The 18,598-nt window shown below is 52.7% G+C and overlaps 1 protein-coding gene across 2 annotated transcripts in view; it reads right to left on the reverse strand.

Moving 5' to 3' along the window:
* The window catches only part of SH3BP4 (SH3 domain binding protein 4), a 95,729-nt gene extending 81,363 nt beyond the window's left edge, over positions 1-14,366 (reverse strand). For both annotated transcript variants that reach the window (XM_033859487.2, XM_073807082.1), the window contains exon 1: positions 13,977-14,366. The gene's annotated coding sequence lies outside the window, so the exon portion shown is untranslated. The remainder of the gene's footprint in view (positions 1-13,976) is intronic.
* Between the last annotated feature and the right edge of the window lie 4,232 nt (positions 14,367-18,598).

Genomic DNA, 18,598 nt, shown 5'->3' on the forward strand with positions numbered 1-18,598 from the left:
AACTAACACGTACGAAGGAGAAGCTGCTAGAGTTGATCCAGAGAACTTGACAAAACCGCAGTCACGTCGGGAAACAGGAGCCCGACCCTCGACTCTGACAGCGCAGCGGACAGAGCATCATCTGGTTACAACGTGAAACATAACATAATCAACGAGCATAATTTAAATGATCCACACCCACCTCCACGTCCTGGAGAAGATGCAAAAGGCCGTGTGAGTATCCAAGGAACACTTGCAAACACTCAGAAGCATTCTTGACACCCGAAAAACTCTCCAAATTAGAAAACTGTATGGGACAGCCCCTGGCCCCAGTGCAGTCAAACCAGAAGTTAACTAGAAAGTAAGAGGGAGGAAAAAGGGGAAAATAGACAAGGAAAAAATAAATACTTAAACAAATAACTCTTGGGTTAAAGAGGATATTAAAATAGAAACGAGAGATGCCTTAGAAAACAACAAAGACGGCACTGGGGTCCACCTGGCACCAGGCACTCAGGTGATTCTCCAGAGTACCATAGCACGGAAACACCACTGCAAACCCACCCACCCCACGGCCCACCAACGGTTCTACTGATGTTGCTACTTCCAAATATTCCCCCATGAGTTCAAGCGGCCAAAGAGGCAAGATCTGGAACCTTTCATCAGTCATCACTGTGGTCACCAAGGTAACCGGGGTCCCAGATCCCTTGGTGGACCAAAGCCCACCTTTCATCCCGTCAGCCGTGGATGCATGGGTCCCAGAGGACCAGACGGCCACCCTCGCTTGACGGAGGGAAGTCCAGTGCGGCTCCTCCGTGGCTGGCAGGCAGGAAAACCGGAGGCACCATGACGGTAAGCAGGGAGCTTCCCATACTGCACTAATTCTTAGTTGAACACGTCATGGCTAATCAGAAAAGCACCATAAAACAGAGTTACTTGAGTACAAGCTCTTTAGGTACAAAGATTTACCTCTAAAACATTTGCCACGCAGAGTCATGAAGACACCTTGACCGAATGTCTGGCACAAGGCCTGATGGGTGCAGATCTTGATAAACGACAGCTTTGAAGGAGGCAGGAGAGGACTGGGCCACAGCAGGAGGGCTCACATGTGTGCCGAGTGTGACAGTGCAGTGGGGGGGGTGGATTGAGACCCCCCCCTTCCTGCCCAGCTCCCCTGCCGCCCCCCAGCATTAAGGTCTCTCCTGTGCTCAAGCCTTGGCTCCGGCTGGGGGTCGGGAATCGTCCCCGTCAGACGAGCCACCTGGCTGTTACCTGCCCATCCTCATCTCACCTGAGACCTCACGTTCCCTGACCCGTCCGCCTCCCGCCCCCGGCCTGGTTCCCATAAGCACCTTGTTGGCCCCAGGATTTCCCCGCCTGGGGGAGACCTGGCCCCCGGTGCGGAGCAGAACAGGTAAAAGTTGATGGCTCAGACCCAAATCCTGGCTTCTGCACTCATGGGTCAGACAAGTCCCTTCCCCTTTGGCACCCTAGCTTCCCTGTGATCCAGACATGCTAAGTGTCCCTCCCATCATAGGATGGAAAGATGAATCGTTTAGAGGTAAAATGCTGAAGACGTTGGCTGGCATACGGCATATGCTACTGGTGTCCTAATTATTACCATCGTTATGAGCACAGCATAAAGGTGCTACGCAAGAACGCCAGACAAGGACCCAAAGGAGAGCGGATACGAAAACACAGTTTGTTAGCAAAGTGGGATTACATATCTTTGTACTACTCCTATTATCAAGGGTAATGTCAGCCTCGTTAAGGAGAGCATGTATGCTTTCTCCACGGACAGGCAATGTGTACATTAGTTTGATACGGGCACCATTTGCCATCAATGAAAAGAACTATTTCCGAGGTTTCTGATCCTTGTAATTCAGAGGAAGATGAGGGAGTCAAGGCACAGGCATCCTCAAATGCAGGATGTGAGAAAGAGTCGATATAACATTAAAAACAAGATGCCGCTGTCTAAGACGGGCCCACAGGGGCGAGAAGTGGGAGGCGCGTGGCAGCGCTGATCTGACAGGTGCTCGTGAATGAATACCCTCCAGGGCAACGTCTGGTTCTGTGTCATTTTCAATGCACTTAATCCTCCCACTCCAATAGTCCACGTATCCACAGTGGGACGGCTGCATGTACGGCCTGGCATTCATGTTTTGGGTAAATAACCCCCTCAGTGAATATCCAGGCATAGAGACCACATAAAAGTTTACTCCCTGGTATATTCTGATACTCGCTGTGTCCATGGACACAATAACTATCCTCTTGGTTTCAGTTTCATCATCGGTTAAGACGTGAACAATGCCACCTACCCCTCTGCGTTTTGGGAGGATCTCATGTGTAAGTGAGAGGACCTGGTACACTGACTGCCTGTAGGTCTTTTACAAATATTAGCCGTCATTTCTCCTTTTTCTCCCCAAAGCATGTTAAATTTACAGTTTACTTTGTTTTGTTAAAGACAACGGAGGGGCTTGCGGTTGGGTGGGAGATGACAGCCCCAGACCTGCCCACCAATTTTCACACCCAAACCACTGTTATTTCTGTTCACTCCCTTCCAGCCCTGTATGCAAGCTCTACAGAGCTGCCCGTCTGCAAATTCCCAGCACTAAAACCGGAAGGCAAAGGACAACCGCAAACAACCTGACATATTCAAAGTCACACACGCTCAAGTTTTCCCCTTCTGCCTAATTTACAGTCATCTGCTAAGCCGTAACGGCGTGTCCTGAATGCCTTACTCACCTGTTACTCTCAGGCTGCCAACACCGGACCCCCAAGGGAATCACTGCTAGTCTTTCCATGTTCCTGCTCATCAAAATAACCCCGCTTCTTTCCAGAACAATAATGACCCTCAATTTAGCAAGCAGCCAACTTCTTGACAATTTCACTAATGACAGAAAAAGCGGTGTTTATGACATCATTTTCCAGCTTTCAGTTCTGTTCCTTTTAACCTTGATAAAGTCACGGTGTTACCCCGAGCAAGCTGAGGACAGCTGGTTGTCCGACTGGAGCAGAAGTTTTTCCCCAGAAGTAGACGCAGGATTAGCCAGGTTAATGTGGGTTAGACACAGAAATCCTCCACAAGGCCAGCAAACTCTGCAGCGACCAACTCAAGTGGGGTAGAGAAGGGGGATGTCAGGAGGGGAATGACTGCCCGGCCTGGTGAGGTTTGCAACCTGACAAGGAAAACCAGGACTCGCCCTGCCTGTGCTCCCGAGCCGTGTCCTGGGGGGACAGCCACGCTCAGAGACCGCCAGGGACTCAACTGACCAGGGCAACAGAGCCGTGTCCTGGGGGGACAGCCACGCTCAGAGACCGCCAGGGACTCAATTGACCAGGGCAAGGTGCTCTCATCTGTCTCACTGGGTCCCTCTGATGTTGTTTTATCTGGAAAATCTCCACACCTTCATCAGTACCTTTTCCTTTCTGGAATATAAGATGCTGGGACTCTTTTAACGACCCGACAGTTGGCTCAGTTTCTAAGTATCATTTTGGGTAAGAAGCGTAACTCTTAAAACTGAACACGTTGGTCATTTAATCAATCGGATGATTCTGTGAGACTCTCACAGCAGGTCAGGAGGGAGAGGTGCCCCGTGTGGGTTGCAGAGTGGGGCGCCGGGAGCCCCAGGAGGGGAACCCAAGGCGGCTGTGGGGCATCAGGGCTGTGAGAGGAAGGCACGGTCATCAGCTCACCTCCCGGGCCCCTTGCAAGTCAGGCTCACACGTGTAATCGTCTTCCTGGTGGCCTGAGATAAAAGTTCAAAGCTGACTGAAGCCCAGAAGGACCTGCCCTTCCAGCCACCTGCCCCCTGCCTCTCACATCCCCACCCGGTGCTCCCAGAAAGCCGGCACCCCTATCGGTTCCTGGCACTCACTCAACCACCCGCTGCCCCCAAGTCCCCCCTGTGGGCACCACCCAATTCCTTCCAGTCCCCCTACTTAGTAGGGCTTCTTTGGGGAGCCAGTCCCGAACCCCAGCACACCCGGGGAAACTTGACCTCCTCTCCTGGGGCACTGGTGGCCGATTTCCTGCACAGAGGCTGTCCCTGGTGGTCTCTCCATCCCCCCAATCCCCCACAGCCCATCTGGCACACACTGGATTCGGAGTGAGGGAGGGAATGAATGAGTTCAAGTCAAACACGAGCTAACGGGGGGCGGGGGGGGGGCTAGGGCAACGTCCCAGAGAGTTACAAGAGGGCCTGGCTCTCAAGCCCCCCAAAACTCCATGAGGTGGACCTGGCACCCAGAGCAAACAGCCAGCACGAAAGGACAGCCCGAAAAGTGCCGCCTTATCTACCACCAGTGAGCAATGACTCATGGATACCTCGGAGCCAGGACAGAGGAGGCAGCCAGGCCCCCCGCAGAACCACACGCAGGACACAGGCCAACAAACATTCCGCCCGTAACTCAGCCTCCCTCTCCTGCCAGAATGAAGAAGTCCTGTGACACCAGACCACAGCTAGAAATCAAAATGACAGCCTTACCATCAGCGGAAGGTACTAAGTACTTTCTCCTCTTACTGAACCCAAAGGTCTCAAAAAGCAAGTCTGTGCCGTCACCGCATGCCAAATCAAACTGCAGCTCATCAAGGGACGCAGCTCCAGGAATCACTCAACGCCCACAGTGACAGGACCCTGGGGAGCTTGGAGTGCCAGTTCCTGAAGCTGAACGCGTGGAAATCGGACTCGTCCGCTTCTGGGAAGGAAATCGGACTCGTCCGCTTCTGGGAAGGAGTGAGCCCTGAAGACGCCCCCCAGAAACATCTCCTAGGTTTTAGGACACACGGTTTCCCCCATATGTTACTGTTTCTGAAAGTGGCATGTATGTGCTCTCCCTAAAATTGAGATGTGCACTTCCAACCCCTGCCCGCGAAGCTCACGATGCAGAGAACATTAGCACTCTTGATGATCAGAAATCAGTTCCCCCCAAAGGAGTCCCAGCAAGGCTAAGACTGGTCTCAAAGTTCACCAAGTCTTCTTCAAAGTACTTAATACCTTCCACTGACGGAACTTTCCTGACTATCACTACCTTTGGACATGCTTTTCTGAGCAGCAATTATACGGTTCACTCAACCATTAATATAGTTACAAGTTCTTTATACATTTTAAGGATAAAAGAACAAAACTCATTGGAAGAAGAAGCTTGCATGTATTGAAAGATGTTCACTGCAGTGCTGTTTATAATTTCAAAGTCACTGGAAACTGCCCATGAATGCAGACTTGTTAAAGAGGGTGCATCCCCGAACAAATGTGACGCAAAGTACAGGATGCAAACCTGTACTTATTGATCTGGAGATATGTCAACAATTTTCAATAAAAAGCATAATGTTCATTCAACAATGAATGATTGATTGAAGGATTACTACACATCAGGTACCTAGTGAACTAAAAACAAGTTCCCACTCCACCATCCTGTTTTGTTTGGAAGAGTCTAGATTTACATGTGAAAATACCTGAAAGACACAAAAATGCCCAGAGCAGTTACCGTGAGTGGCAGAATTCCACTGATGAAACTTTTTTCTCCTTTTGCATTTTCTAAGGTTTCTAAGATGAACATACGATTACTTGAGTAACTGTGGGGGGGTGGGGGGGACTTAAGCAGACAGGGTTTTTTTAAGAAAAGGATGAAAAATCACAGCAAACTCTTCCCCTCTTCCCATACAATTCATATATCTAGAAAGGACGTATGTTGAACACAAGATGCTTCACCTCCCTCCCCCACCCCCCAAGGTAGCTAGGGCAGGTAAGGCCTTCTTGCAAAGAGGCACAGAGGCCTCCAGCCACTGGCTGCTGGTCCCCCCAGCCTACCAGCCAGGGCCATTCTGGATCCCAGGTCTCGGACTGGGGTGTCACTTGCTGACTCCACCCCTCTCCTCACTTGTCACCTTCCAGTCCGTGAAAACTTATTTCAGCTATTTCTGTTCCCTGACGATGCATTGGGTACAAACAACAGTGTTTAGAAGAACACGATGGACGGTTAGTCACTTAATTCTTGAATCACCTACAATGAATTTCAGTTGTGCAAATCATGTTGCTTCATATTTGATTGACGGAAAAGAAAGAGCCATGTGCAGAAGACTCCAACACGGGCCTGAAATGTGACCAAAATTTGAAACGTTGGTTTCCTAATCCAGCACATAAAAGTGAGGTAGCCAAAAGGCTGCCGACCGGCACAAAACCAGAATAGAGCTGTCCTCCTAGAAATGTCGGAAACGCTGACTTCCGAAGTCATAAGGGGGAAAAACCCACAACTTCTGCAAGAGGGTATTTGGGACGGGATGATGGGGAGGAAAAGTGAGACCAGACCACAGTAGGTGACTGCTTTTACACCATCACTACCGCCACCACAGGCTGCCCAGGGGCCCTGGATCACAGGCCCTGGCCCAGCCCTTCACATGAACTACTTATATGTGCTGTCAATACACCAGCTCCAACCATTATTCCCAGTTAAATTCAAACACGGACCTTTATTTTCTACTTCTGTAAGGGACATATACAAATATTTGACACCACTTGTCAAAACGACGCTTCTCAGGGTAATTTTAAAACACTTAAAGGTACCTGCATTTTTCAGATACTCCATTTACAGATGGTCCCTGACTTACATCTCTTGACTTTACGAGGGTGTGAAAGCAATATGCATTCAGTAGAAATAGTACTTCGAATTTTGAATTTTGCCCTTTTCTGGAAGCTAGCGTATGTGGGTTTGACGCTTTCCCATGATGCTGGGCAGGGCAGGGAGTGATCACCGGGGCCAGGAACCGACACACCTAAAATGATTCTGCACCACGACAATCATTCTGTTTTTCACTTTCTGTACAATATTCAATCAATTACATGAGATATTCAAAACTCGATTACCAAACAGGTTTTGTGTTCGATGATTCTGCCCAACTGTCAGCTACTCTAAGCGTTTGGAGAACGTTTAAGTTAGAGAAGGCCAAACTATGATGTTGGGTAGTTTAGGTGTAATTAAATGCACTTTCAACTGACGATATTTTCAGCGTACGATGGATTTATCGGGACGCGACCCCATCCTAAGTTGAGGAAGAGCTGTATTTCTCTGTATCCGAAAGCTATAAACATTAAAATCCTTCCCAAAAGGGCCACAGCATGAACGGGTAAAAAAGGCGGGAAGCCGGACTCAATGAAACGGTAAAGGGCAGAGCTACAAGGGGGCCACTGGACAGCGTTTACAAGTCAGCTGATCATCATTCACAGAAATTACTTCTATCCTTTAGCGTCATTTTTAGCTGTGAAGATGTCTAAGAAGGCTCTTGGCGCTGCGGCTGTCCGGTCCCTTGGTGGGGCACCACCCTCGGTCTTCATCCTGGCTGGTCCCTCTTCACTCACCGAATGTGCTGTCTGTGCAGCGAGGATGCAGAGATAAAGACGCAGCCCCATGCCTAGCAGAGCCCCGCCTAGGGGGACAACGGACAGGTGAGGAAGCAGCGGTCAGCTCCTGGCCTGGGCAGTCAGGAAAGCCTTCCTTGAGGAGCCTCAGGGAGCTGGGACTCAGGGGCAAATGAGGCCCCCAGCCAATCCCCAAAAAAGGCTGGTGAAAAGGCACGGGGGCGAGGGAGTCGTCTAACCAGTTGCTCCCAATGACAACCACTCACACCCACCTCTATCCCTGACAGTCCCCAGGGCCGCCCACACCCCCTCACTGGACCCTCCATCGCTCCGCACTGGTCCTAACACCCCGTCAGCCCCCAGCCAGGCCTCCGCAGCCCAGAGCATCCCAGGCCCTCTGACTCAGCTCTGGGTCCTTCCTGCCTTGATATCCTCAAAAGACAGTCCTTTTTCTTTTATCACTAACTCAGTGGCCTATACCCCTTGTCCTTGGTTTTCTAGAAGCTTCCCCACTACCACAGTCACATGGCCCTAACAAGCCAAACCCAGTGGCCCCTAGACTTCCGGGGGTTAATTCTCTGATGATTTGTAACCAGAACCGTCCTGTTTGCACGGGGCTCCCTTCCCCCACCCCCCAACCTTCTCCTCGGCTTCAGGGACACGCGGCACACATTCTCCCACCTCCAGCTGCTTCTTTCCCCCGCCCCCTTGGCCTTCCCGCCCCATCTTCATGGGGTGACTGAGAAGCGTGCTCCCAGGCCCACTCCACACTCAAGGCTGCGGTGAGCTCTTCCACGATCACGGGTTCGGCTCTAAGGAAGTGAGGCCCGAGCCAGCCCTCTCTCACACGGGTGACCCCTGACCAGCAGGGCGGACACTGCGTGTGTACAACCCAAGGGTGATGCCTCCTTAAGTCCGCACCTGAGGGCCTGGCTGGCCCCTTCCTGCTCACAAGCCTGGCTCAGAAGTTCAGTGACACTCCCCTTCCCACGCGCCTGCTGCCTCTCAAGGAAGTGCTTACATTTTAAATAATTGGTCTGCTAATTATGACAGAGAAAAAGTAATCAGCTTACGTGAGCAACCAAGCTCAGACGCGTGAAGAGCCCTCAGCCGTTGAGCTTCTCCTTTCTTCACTTGGACGGTCCTGGGAAGCTCCTCTAGACGCCGGCTCTCTGCTGCGACATCCGAGGTCAACTCACCAAACCCACCCAAGGAGCCATCTCCCCAAGGAGCGCTCTCTCACTTCATCCTGAACCCCCCCTTCCTCCGCAAAGACCCGTCTCCGTTCCAGACCAGCAGAAGCAACCAAGGCAAAACAATGTCGTCCGTCACCACGGAGGAGCCACCGGAGTCAGACTGGCGACTGGCAACTGGGAACATGTGGGCCCTTCCTCCACTCCGAGGCTTCTGCTGGAAAACCTTCCCTCACCCCACAGGGAAAACGTTCAACTCCTTGGCCTCAAATACAGGGTCTGCCATGCCTAATCTCAAACCACACCTCTAATTTTCTTCTTACGCAAATTCCCTACATCCGTGGAGTTCAACCCTGGATACACACAGAAGGCCGATTCCACTGGGCAGCTTTTAAAATACCCCAGGTGATTTTAACGTGGAGTCTGAGTTCTGAAGCACTCTACTCTTGCTGGCCAAACTAGGCTACTCGATGACATCCAAATCCTCTCAGTACGTATAGCTCCTGGGCAGCCATGGTCCAAGCAGAAGCCCAGGCAACCATTCCATCCATTCTACAAGGGGGGCTGAGCTGCTGAGCTCAGTGCGATGAAAGGCAAGCTGCAGCCCACTCTAACTGGCTACACAGATTGTCAAATACTCAGTAATATTGCCAGACCCGACTGGCAGCTTGAAATCAGCCATGGTGGGAGGATTTACACCAGGGCAGTTGACGGATGCTACCATCAAGACGCTTTGTTTTTTTCCGGGGAGCAGGTTGCCCAGCACACTTCGGGCTCAGGGACCTGCAACGTGGAAAAAGCCACGAAAGGGAACGTGTGAATTCCTTCCAGGCCTACAGAGCTTAGGAGGCTTCCCTGTTTCATAAGAACAGGGCAGGGTTTTCCTCAGTGAGGCAGACTGGGAGAACAGGGAAGGGGAGAGAGATGGGAGGGAGATCTAGTAAGAATATGGAACCACAAAAATCCTTTCTCGGAAAGGATTCTTTTCAATTTGTTCAGAAGAGTTGGGCTACCAGGCATCAGCTCTGAGAGTTCCCCAAAGACCTAGCTTTGATGGAGCAGGTAGGAATAATCTCATTAGTATATCCTTTATTTGATTGTAAAGTGGAAGGCAGACCCTTAGCTTACATTTACTCAACAGCCTTTCCATAACCTTAATCTTATTCTAGTAACCTCATCTGCCCAGAATACCCTCTTTTCATGGTACAAGGACAAACTTCAGAGCAGATTCTGTCTGAGTTGTCCCACCTCCAAAATCGCAATCTTCCAAATACATCAAACTTTACCTTGCAGACCGGGCGCAAGGGCACGGCTCCCGGGGAGCAAAGGTGCAAACGGGTTACTTTCCGTTTAGACGACGAAGATTCCTAGGGTTTTAAAGATTTCATCACCTTTTTTTGGTCATTGTGTAAGGGAGGCAGGCACTCTGCTATCTCCATCCCTGTGTCTTCACGCTTCCGAAGTTGTGACCTGTTTCTTTCGTTCTGGCACACTGGGAGTTAGGATGAAGAGCTCTGGGCCCAGGCAGGTCCAGAATCAAATCAAGCACTTACTGGGACGATTAGATTGGAGCAACGACTTCAATTCTAGCTTCCCTGTAAAATGGAACCCCTAGCTGTTTTTGCAAGGATAAAAGTGTGCACACCGGGGCTTCCCTGGTGGCGCAGTGGTTGAGAGTCCGCCTGCCGATGCAGGGGACACGGGTTCGTGCCCCGGTCCGGGAAGATCCCACATGCCGCGGAGCGGCTGGGCCCGTGAGCCATGGCCACTGAGCCTGCGCGTCCGGAGCCTGTGCTCCGCAACGAGAGAAGCCACAACAGTGAAAGGCCCGCGTACCGCAAAAAAAAAAAGTGTGCACACCGGACCTGGTCTATCACAAACCCTCAGCAAGCTATGCCCGTTAAAAAACAGCCCGAATCTCGACTTAAGTTAGTTGAACTCAGTACACCGTTCTATTCCCACGAGCCCATATTTTCTTACTGAAGGTTTGGGAAGCTACTTTCTACACCTGGTGGATGGGAAGCAGTGAGGCACGATAAGGAATTTCACCCTTCCTAGAAACACATCACACACCCTGTTTCTAAAATACCTTCGGCATTCTCTTGCCTTCTAAAGGCTGAACACCGCGACACCCTTTCCCCTGAGACGCTGATACTCATGGCATCAGACACGTGGTCCAGGAACACACGATGCCCTCGGGGCCCACGGAGAAGCAAGCTCGGGCTCCCCGGAAGACCCTGAGTAAGTAGCTGGATGGTTCCCTTGTGTGTGAGGGCTGGCTGAACTGTTTTTTTGTTACTCTCCAGGGTGTGATGGGAGAACATGGGACTTCTATTGTGCAAACAGCTGGGGAGGCGGGGGACCCAGCTCGCTGGAAGCCCAGTGCAACACTGGATGGCCCCCGGGTTCCCCTCCGGGCCACGCAGTCACAGTGAAGTCTACTTAGCTGCACGGTGACCCTTCCTAGTTCCTGGTTATCAGGCAGTGACCTCAGGGCAAAGAAGTCCTAGTGTCCATCTCCAGGGCCTTAGGAAATATCCCAGGGGCCTGAATCCAATTCTCAGAAGAAAAACTGCAACGTGGCCCAATTCGGGTGTCGAATTTGAAAATAACAAAGCTAAGGGAAACCCACGTGGATGGAGCAAGGCCCACTGGCTGAACAACGGCTTCTCCTCAGTTGAGTACCGGGCAGGCACACGGCTGGTTCCTCAAACACGGAACCATGGAGGTTTGCCCCGAGCATGGGGTGAGGTCAGCCAGGGCCCAGCACAGCGGTTAACTCCTAACCTTGTTCGGGCCAAGGGCTCCCCTTAAGAAGCTGAGGGAAGCCAGCTGGCCTCCTCCCCGGGAAGAAGGAAGCGCACACACCCTCCCACACTTCACAGGCCTGAGTGCCAGGATTTAAACTCAAGAGTGGCCTCCCAGAACCCGGGGTGCAAACCCCATTGACGTTAGCAAGTCTTATCCTCACACTAGAACCATTAGAATAAGAAAAAGGTCTGTTGAAGCAGCCGGCAGGAAAACAATTCCAGGCTGCTGGGTAACCAGAAATCCAGTTAGCAAACAGCAGCAGAGAAGAAAATCCAGGAAGACTCCCCCTTTCCCCCCTACGCGGAGAAAATTCGGGGCACAGTACTAAGAGCTGACGAGCCCCGGAAGGACACTTATTAGCAACTTGCCCAGACCATTTTCTGGGTCCCCCCTGTGTCTGGGCTGTGGTCAGCTACTAGACATTGGGCAGAACAGAGTGCTGGTGGGAGCGACAATAAAAAAAAATGAAACTATCAAATGACAACTGGAGCCCTGGAGACCTGCTAAAGAAAGAGGAGCTTCCTTCACGGCGGCTTTGCAAGGGGAACAAAAGGCAACCTGTGTGGCACCTCCGGCTTTCGGTATCAGACGTTAACAAATGATACGAGTTTCTCCCAATTGTTTAAAAAGCCCCGTAAAGCACGATGCCAGAGGCTTGGGACAACAGGAAAAAAATTAAAGCTCACAGAAGCTTCTCAGGCACCGCAGATCCGAGCTAGTCATTGTTCATTTCGTAAACAAGGGAGCCATAAAACAAATGCCTAGGAAGCCAGGGCTGCTCGCAGCCTGAGCCCTGCTCCCAGGACTAACTGTTCCCTCTCAGATCAGCAGGCCTCGGCATTCTGGATGGCCGGGCATCAGGCCTGTGAATCCTGGGGCCCGTCTGAACGTCAAAGCCCCCTTACACATCTGCCCACGTGCAGAAAGCAGACAGGCAAGGTGGATTGGGGAGTTCTGTCTCCTTCCAAGCCCCCCATTTTCTGAGGGGCTTAGCCTGGGCCGACTGTACTGAGCAGGGAACCAGGAACCTTCTCCAGACCCCACCAGTCACTCCTGGCGCCCGTTTCCTGGTCAGGATGGCCAAGTAGGAGATAGACTGTTTTATTTGATGACGAAAGCAAGGGACACTCCCAGCCCCGCAAAGTACAGCGGCTGTCCACCCAAGGGTGTCAAAACGCTTTGCAAACCACCCATTAACTTTTATGGTGCTCTGAGCAGCGGACTGAGAATCATTACCTTCATTCTTTCAAGGCAAGGAACCAAAACCACAGCCGATCCAGTCTGAGCCAGTGGTCTAGCCGACTGCTGGCTTCTCTCTCCACGACTCCAGCCTACAGAAGGCATGGAGAACACCACACACTGGCAAGGGGACTCAGCCTGAGAAGGGAGCCTGGCCGATACACCCAAACTTTGGTGCTCGGAGACAAACCCATTTAGAAGGGTGGGAAGGGGAGAGTTGCACAAAGGGATTGCTTTCATTTAGTCAAGAGAGGCTCCACTGGTAAACTTATCGATTAGATCGGCAAGCCTGTGAAATGTGACTATCAAAGAGTGTAAATACTGAGGCCGGTAGGAACTGTGGGATCAATGATGGTTTGTTTTACTGTTTATACTTCTGATTTCTACCCAGAGAATATATTGCTTTTGTGATCGGAACAAAAGTTATGCGAACTTCTTACTACTGACAAAGCACACGGTACCGATCTGCTGCACTAACTTGGAAAGAATAAGCACGGATAAAATCCAGCCCGGCGTTCCCTTTTTAAATCTCATTGACCGGTGAGGCTCCACCGGCCTCTCCGCACGCAGGAAGCCCGGCCGCCGTCCCGCTGCGCCCCCCTGGCGGCACCGCCGGCCGCCCAACACCCCGGGGAAGGGCCAGCGCGGCCTGGTCCCACTGGCTGCACGACCGGCCCCGGGCTAGGAGTCACCGCACTCCAAGGCAGGGATCCTACAGACCACCAATCCGCACCGCGGAGCGGGCTTCCCGGGAAACACCACTCAGCAACGTGCGTCTCTGCCGGCCGTCCCCACCCGCCCGCCGCCGGCGCTGTCACCTCGCGGCTGCTCGGTCCCCGGACGGCTAAGCCAGAAATCGGGGTTTTCATTTCCATCCTAAAATGAAAGGTCTCCGAAGAAGTTGAAATATGCATTGTCACCAAGTTTAACCCGGGACAGCGCGCCCTTCCCTCCTCCCCAGGGCCGCGCCAGAGGAAGCCCCGGTCCCTCCAGCCCTCAGAGCGCCCAAGACCCCCGAGCCGAGCGCCCCGAGGACGCGTCCGGTCGCCGAGGCGGGCCACCCTTCAGGGCCAGCCTCGGGAACTGCAAGGGCCAGGAGAGAGGGATCCCCCGGGCGTACGCGGGGGCCATGAGTGCCGCTCCGGGTCCGGAACCCCGGCTCGCCCGCCTGCGCCGGGGTGACTAGGTCCCCCAGGAGCACGAGGGGCGCGAGAGGCTTCCCGAAGCCGTCCGGCGCCAGCCGCGCCCGGGCACGCCGGAGCCCCGAACTCAGGCGGCAGGGGAACGAGCAGCGCCCGCGAGGCGTGCAAACCCGCCGAGCCCCAGCAGGCGCCGCGGGAGAGAGGCTGGGAGCGGGGCTGGAGCGGCCCGCAGGGGACAGCCCGGGGTGCAGCCTGCCTACCTGGCTCGCATTGCGTCCCACGGGTTCCTGCGGCTCGCCTCGCGGTCTGAGAGCTCTCCCGGCCGGCGGCGCGCGCGGATCCGCGGGAACCACCGCGCGGCGGCGGTGGCGGCGAAGGGCCGGGACAGCCGAGAGTGCCCCGAGCGCTTGGCCCCCGCCTCCGCGGGCGGAGGGTGGTCCCCGCACCGGGGCGGGGCCGCGGGGGCGGGGGCGGGGCGCGGGAGACCAGTACCAGGGAGCCAGCTGCAGGGGTGGTCTCCCGACCCGGGCGGGGTCCAGGGGGCGGGGGTTCGGAGGCGGGGCCGCGGGCGAGGGGTGGTCCTGCGCCGGCGCTGGGCCTTGGGCGGCGGGGGCAGAGTCTGAGCCGAGCCCCCTGGGGAGACTGGGGTGGGAGGAAAACCTGGAGAAGGAGGTGACGGGTCCTAGCCTGGGCCTCCGGGAGGCAGGGGCGGAGTGTGGACTAGCAGGGGGAGGGGCAAGCTCAGAGGGGGCGGGGTCTAGAAGGCGGCCGAAAGGCGGGGCGGGGTGTGAATAATTAGTGGGCGAGGCTATAGTGGAGGGGCGGGGCCTATCTGAAGCTGCCGAGGGGAGGGCGGGGGTGAGGGGTGGAAAAGCAGGGGGTGGGGCCGAGCCTTTGTCGCCTGGAGGCTGGGGGAGGGGCAAGCGGCGACGCCTGTTGGCGGGGGTGGGGTGTGGTCCGCGGGGGCGGGGCGAGGGCTGAGGGGCGTGGCCGAGCCGGGGCGCGCGGGGAGGCCGGGCGGGGTAGCGCGCGCAGGCTAGGTCTGGCGCCGCGTCTCCCCGAGCCCCGGCGGGGATCCGGCCTGGGCGTCTCCTCCTCTTCCTCCTTTAGGCGCCGGCAAGGGAGCGAGGTCCAGGCGGCCGGGCGCCCCCGGGATCGTGGTCCTTGATACCGAGCAAATCTAGAAGTGGCTGTTGCATATCGACATTTTGGCAGCGCTCATAAGCCCCTGGCATCTCCATCCTCCCACTCCTTCACTGGGAGCCCCAAGCGGAGACCCCTGGGTGAGGTTTGGATCCGCAAGCTGGCGTTGACCAGGCCGCGGACGGTGGCGCCTAATTCTCAAAATCCTTCTTACAATACACTTGTCTAGGACCGTGGAAAAAAAGCAGGTGCGAGACGGCGGACCAGCGCAAAGTTTAAGAAGTAAGAACTAGAAAAAGGCAGTCGCATCGAGAATTACAAAGAACTTCCTGCGAAGCAGATCGCAAATGGAATACATAGCGTCTAGCCATTTACACTTTCAATGGCCGGTACACCGCTGGGTCACCAGCGCTTAGAACATGCCTGGCACGTAGCAGGTACTCAATAAATGCTCTGTGAATGAACGCACCACTTACTGTGTGGCAAGCACTTTCCATGGACTGGAACATTTAATCCTCAAGAAATCCCACACTTGGCTACCCTCCTTAGTCCATTTCACACATGAGTAGCCTGAACCTTGGAGAATTAATTTGACAGCAACAAACTGGTAGAACCAGAATTTGACCCGAGGCCACTCCAGAGGTTGGGCTCTAACCACTTCGGGGACCACCAACTACCCTACTGCAGGCCTGGAAGCCCCCTGCAACGCAGAAACCAGAGGGAAGCACAGGTCTTTAGCAGGAGAAACGCCAACATTTGTTGTTCCGTGGCCAGAACTAGACACTCCTTGAGTCATTCATCACCATTACCTAGCAAAGCCAAGAGTATTACTATTCCCATTTTGTAGGTGACTTTAGACCTATGTACTGTGTCATGATCCCTTGGGGCATGAGTCTAAATTTAAACCCAGTATTTTCTGGATCCCAAGCCCTTGCAGCTCCGTTGGTCTTGGAGACCCCCCTTTACCTCAGGGATCTGGTTTTCTACCACCTCAACTTGAAGTCCGTGTTGAATTTTCAGAAGGAGACACAGGAAGATAGAGACATGGATCTGGAAGGGTGGAGACTGGTGTTCTGATTTGGGTGTCATCTATGTGTTAGGACAATTGAATTTCTGAAAATGGATACAATTAGCCCTAAGATATATGTTGCAGATTTCAAAAGGAAGCAGTCACCCTGAAAGGACAGGTAGAAAAACCTCGGAGAGGAGAAGGGTGTCTAGGGCGTGTGAGGGCCCAGGATGTCCTTAGTGGTATAAGAACACGTGTGGAGCACTAACCTGGGAGCCAGACTGCTGGGCTTGAATCTCTGTGACTGAGGTTCCGAAATGAGAATGAGAATTCAGTGGAGCATGCACAGCGCGCAGCAGAGGGCCTGGCGCAGGGGAGCATTCGTTATGCTGTAGCGACCATCACCACTGCTTTTCCCAGCGACTCATAGCCTTACTGTGTAAAAATGCCTGTAAAGCGCCGAACAAGACAGGCCAGTAGAGAATGGACAAAGGGTATGAAAAGACAATTCCCAGAAGCACACAAATGGCCCAACACATGGAAAAGTTTGCAAGGGCAAAACACAAAAACAATCAAATAAGAAAGTCAAGGTCCAGTCTGGGAAAAGCTGAGTTCACTGATCCGTGAGGGAGGAAGAGGTGTTAAAATTCACAAAGAACAAATTGCGGTACAAATGCAGGGTACAGTGCAAATAAGCAAAGCACCTGCTCCATTCACCTTGAGGGACAAAGAGCAAGTCTCATGGTGTCCACAGCTGTCCCGACCCAGCACTTGGTATTGTGGTGCCATGAGCATCTTCAAACCAGCCGGCATCCTTCGAGAGGATGAATTTATGGAAGTCAGAATGTTTTGTTTGTTTTTGCTTTTTGCGGTACGCGGGCCTCTCACCGCTGTGGCCTCTCCCGTTGCGGAGCACAGGCTCCGGACGCGCAGGCTCAGCGGCCATGGCTCACGGGCCCAGCCGCTCCGCGGCACGTGGGATCCTCCCGGACCGGGGCACGAACCCGCGTCCCCTGCATCGGCAGACAGACTCTCAACCACTGCGCCACCAGGGAAGCCCTGGAAGTCAGAATGTTTAAAGAGAGTTGCGGAAAAGACGTGAACAGATTCTCTTGTACTCTCTTACTGCCGAAGATCTTGGATTTGAGGCAGGAATGAGCTGGAGAGACAGTGTCCCATGGCCAGGGGTAAGTTGTCTGTGGACTGTTCTGTCTTTGGTGTTCTGGAAGGCAAGGAGGTCTCAAGATGCTGCTCCTGTTAACTTTATGCTTTCTCATCCTGCCAGTTTTTCCTACTTGCCCTTCCAAAGGCAAAAGAAAAGAAAAAAACATGAGCCATACTTAACATTCAGTGACTCAGTAAGCATTTCTAGTGGAGACATTCAGCAAAATCGATAACTTGGTTTTTTAAGTACAGAAATAATCCATGTTTGTTTCAAAGGATTCAAATGATTAGAGGGGTAGGGTAACAAGTAGGCATCGACCCCCAATTTCATACCCTTTCCCCCAGTTAACAGAGTACTGTGTCCACCCAGAAACTTTTCTTAAGCATTTACATATATGTTAGCATGTGTGTATGTATATATGATACATGTGTGTGATGTGGGTGTGTGTACATATACATATAGGAGTGTACATACGCACAAATAAATAGAGTACTGAAATCAAGCTGCCCGGGGTCGAATGCCAGCCCCACCACTTAATGGCTGGGTGTTTTCTCATCTTGAGATGGGCACAATACTTGCAAGGATGAAATGAAATATTCTGTGAAGATTGCTCAGCGTAGAGCATACAGCATTTATAAATATAAGCTATTGTTATCATGTTCACACACACACACTTACAAGTTATTCTTTCATTCCTGGTTTTTTATCAGCTGTACATAGACATACCTTTTTGCCAGCCACCTTAGTTCCCAAGGAGCCGACCTCATTACCCTGAGGGAAAAGTGTTGATGAGAGAGTCCAAGACAGTGACCTTCAGACTTCACAAAATGACTTCACCTGCCAAATTTCTCCAGGAGTGTGGGCTCCTCTATTACGGCATGTACTCAGTGTATCGGAGAAAATGCCGTTTTAGGAAGTCTCCTGTGTGTAGGAAAGTGAAGTTAGAGGAGGCTGGAGTGGATTTGGGCCGTCAACATGGCGGCGCTTTTATTTAAGGCAGCGGTGGTGTGGCCAACCATCACCACCAAAGATTCATTCCTGGGGCTTCCCGAAGTACATACAGCACAGCCAGAAATAGCAGCTCAAACAAGAATAACTCCTAAGGGATATATACTGCCCTGAACTCTACCAAAGCTTGCTAACGTTGCAGCATTCTAGCCACCTGTAAAAATATTCTTCACATTAGGAAGTAACTACTCAGAAATCTCAGGTGGGCTCATGGTGAAAGTATCTTTCTATGTACAAGGACATTCTCACAAGGAAATCCAAAGAATAATGTTCTTTTGGTGAAGTGAAATCAGTAATGACCAAATGGCCACGTCATGGGGAAAAGAGAATAAAAAGATACAAAACACACCAGCTAAGGGAGAAAAGACGAGCGTGAGGCATAAGGTATTTTTCCAGTGGAATCTATATCATCAACGTGGCCGAATGGAATTTCAAATTTGCTGTCTCTGACTCCGAATGTGAAGAGGGGGTCCTTGGGAAAACCCTAGCCTGGCTGAGTACCCTCTGTGGATTTCAGTTGAGGGAGAAGATGCTCCCGGCATGAGCCACGAGCCTAA

The sequence above is a fragment of the Tursiops truncatus genome, chromosome 7, assembly GCF_011762595.2.
Source record: "Tursiops truncatus isolate mTurTru1 chromosome 7, mTurTru1.mat.Y, whole genome shotgun sequence".
NCBI lineage: Eukaryota > Metazoa > Chordata > Mammalia > Artiodactyla > Delphinidae > Tursiops > Tursiops truncatus.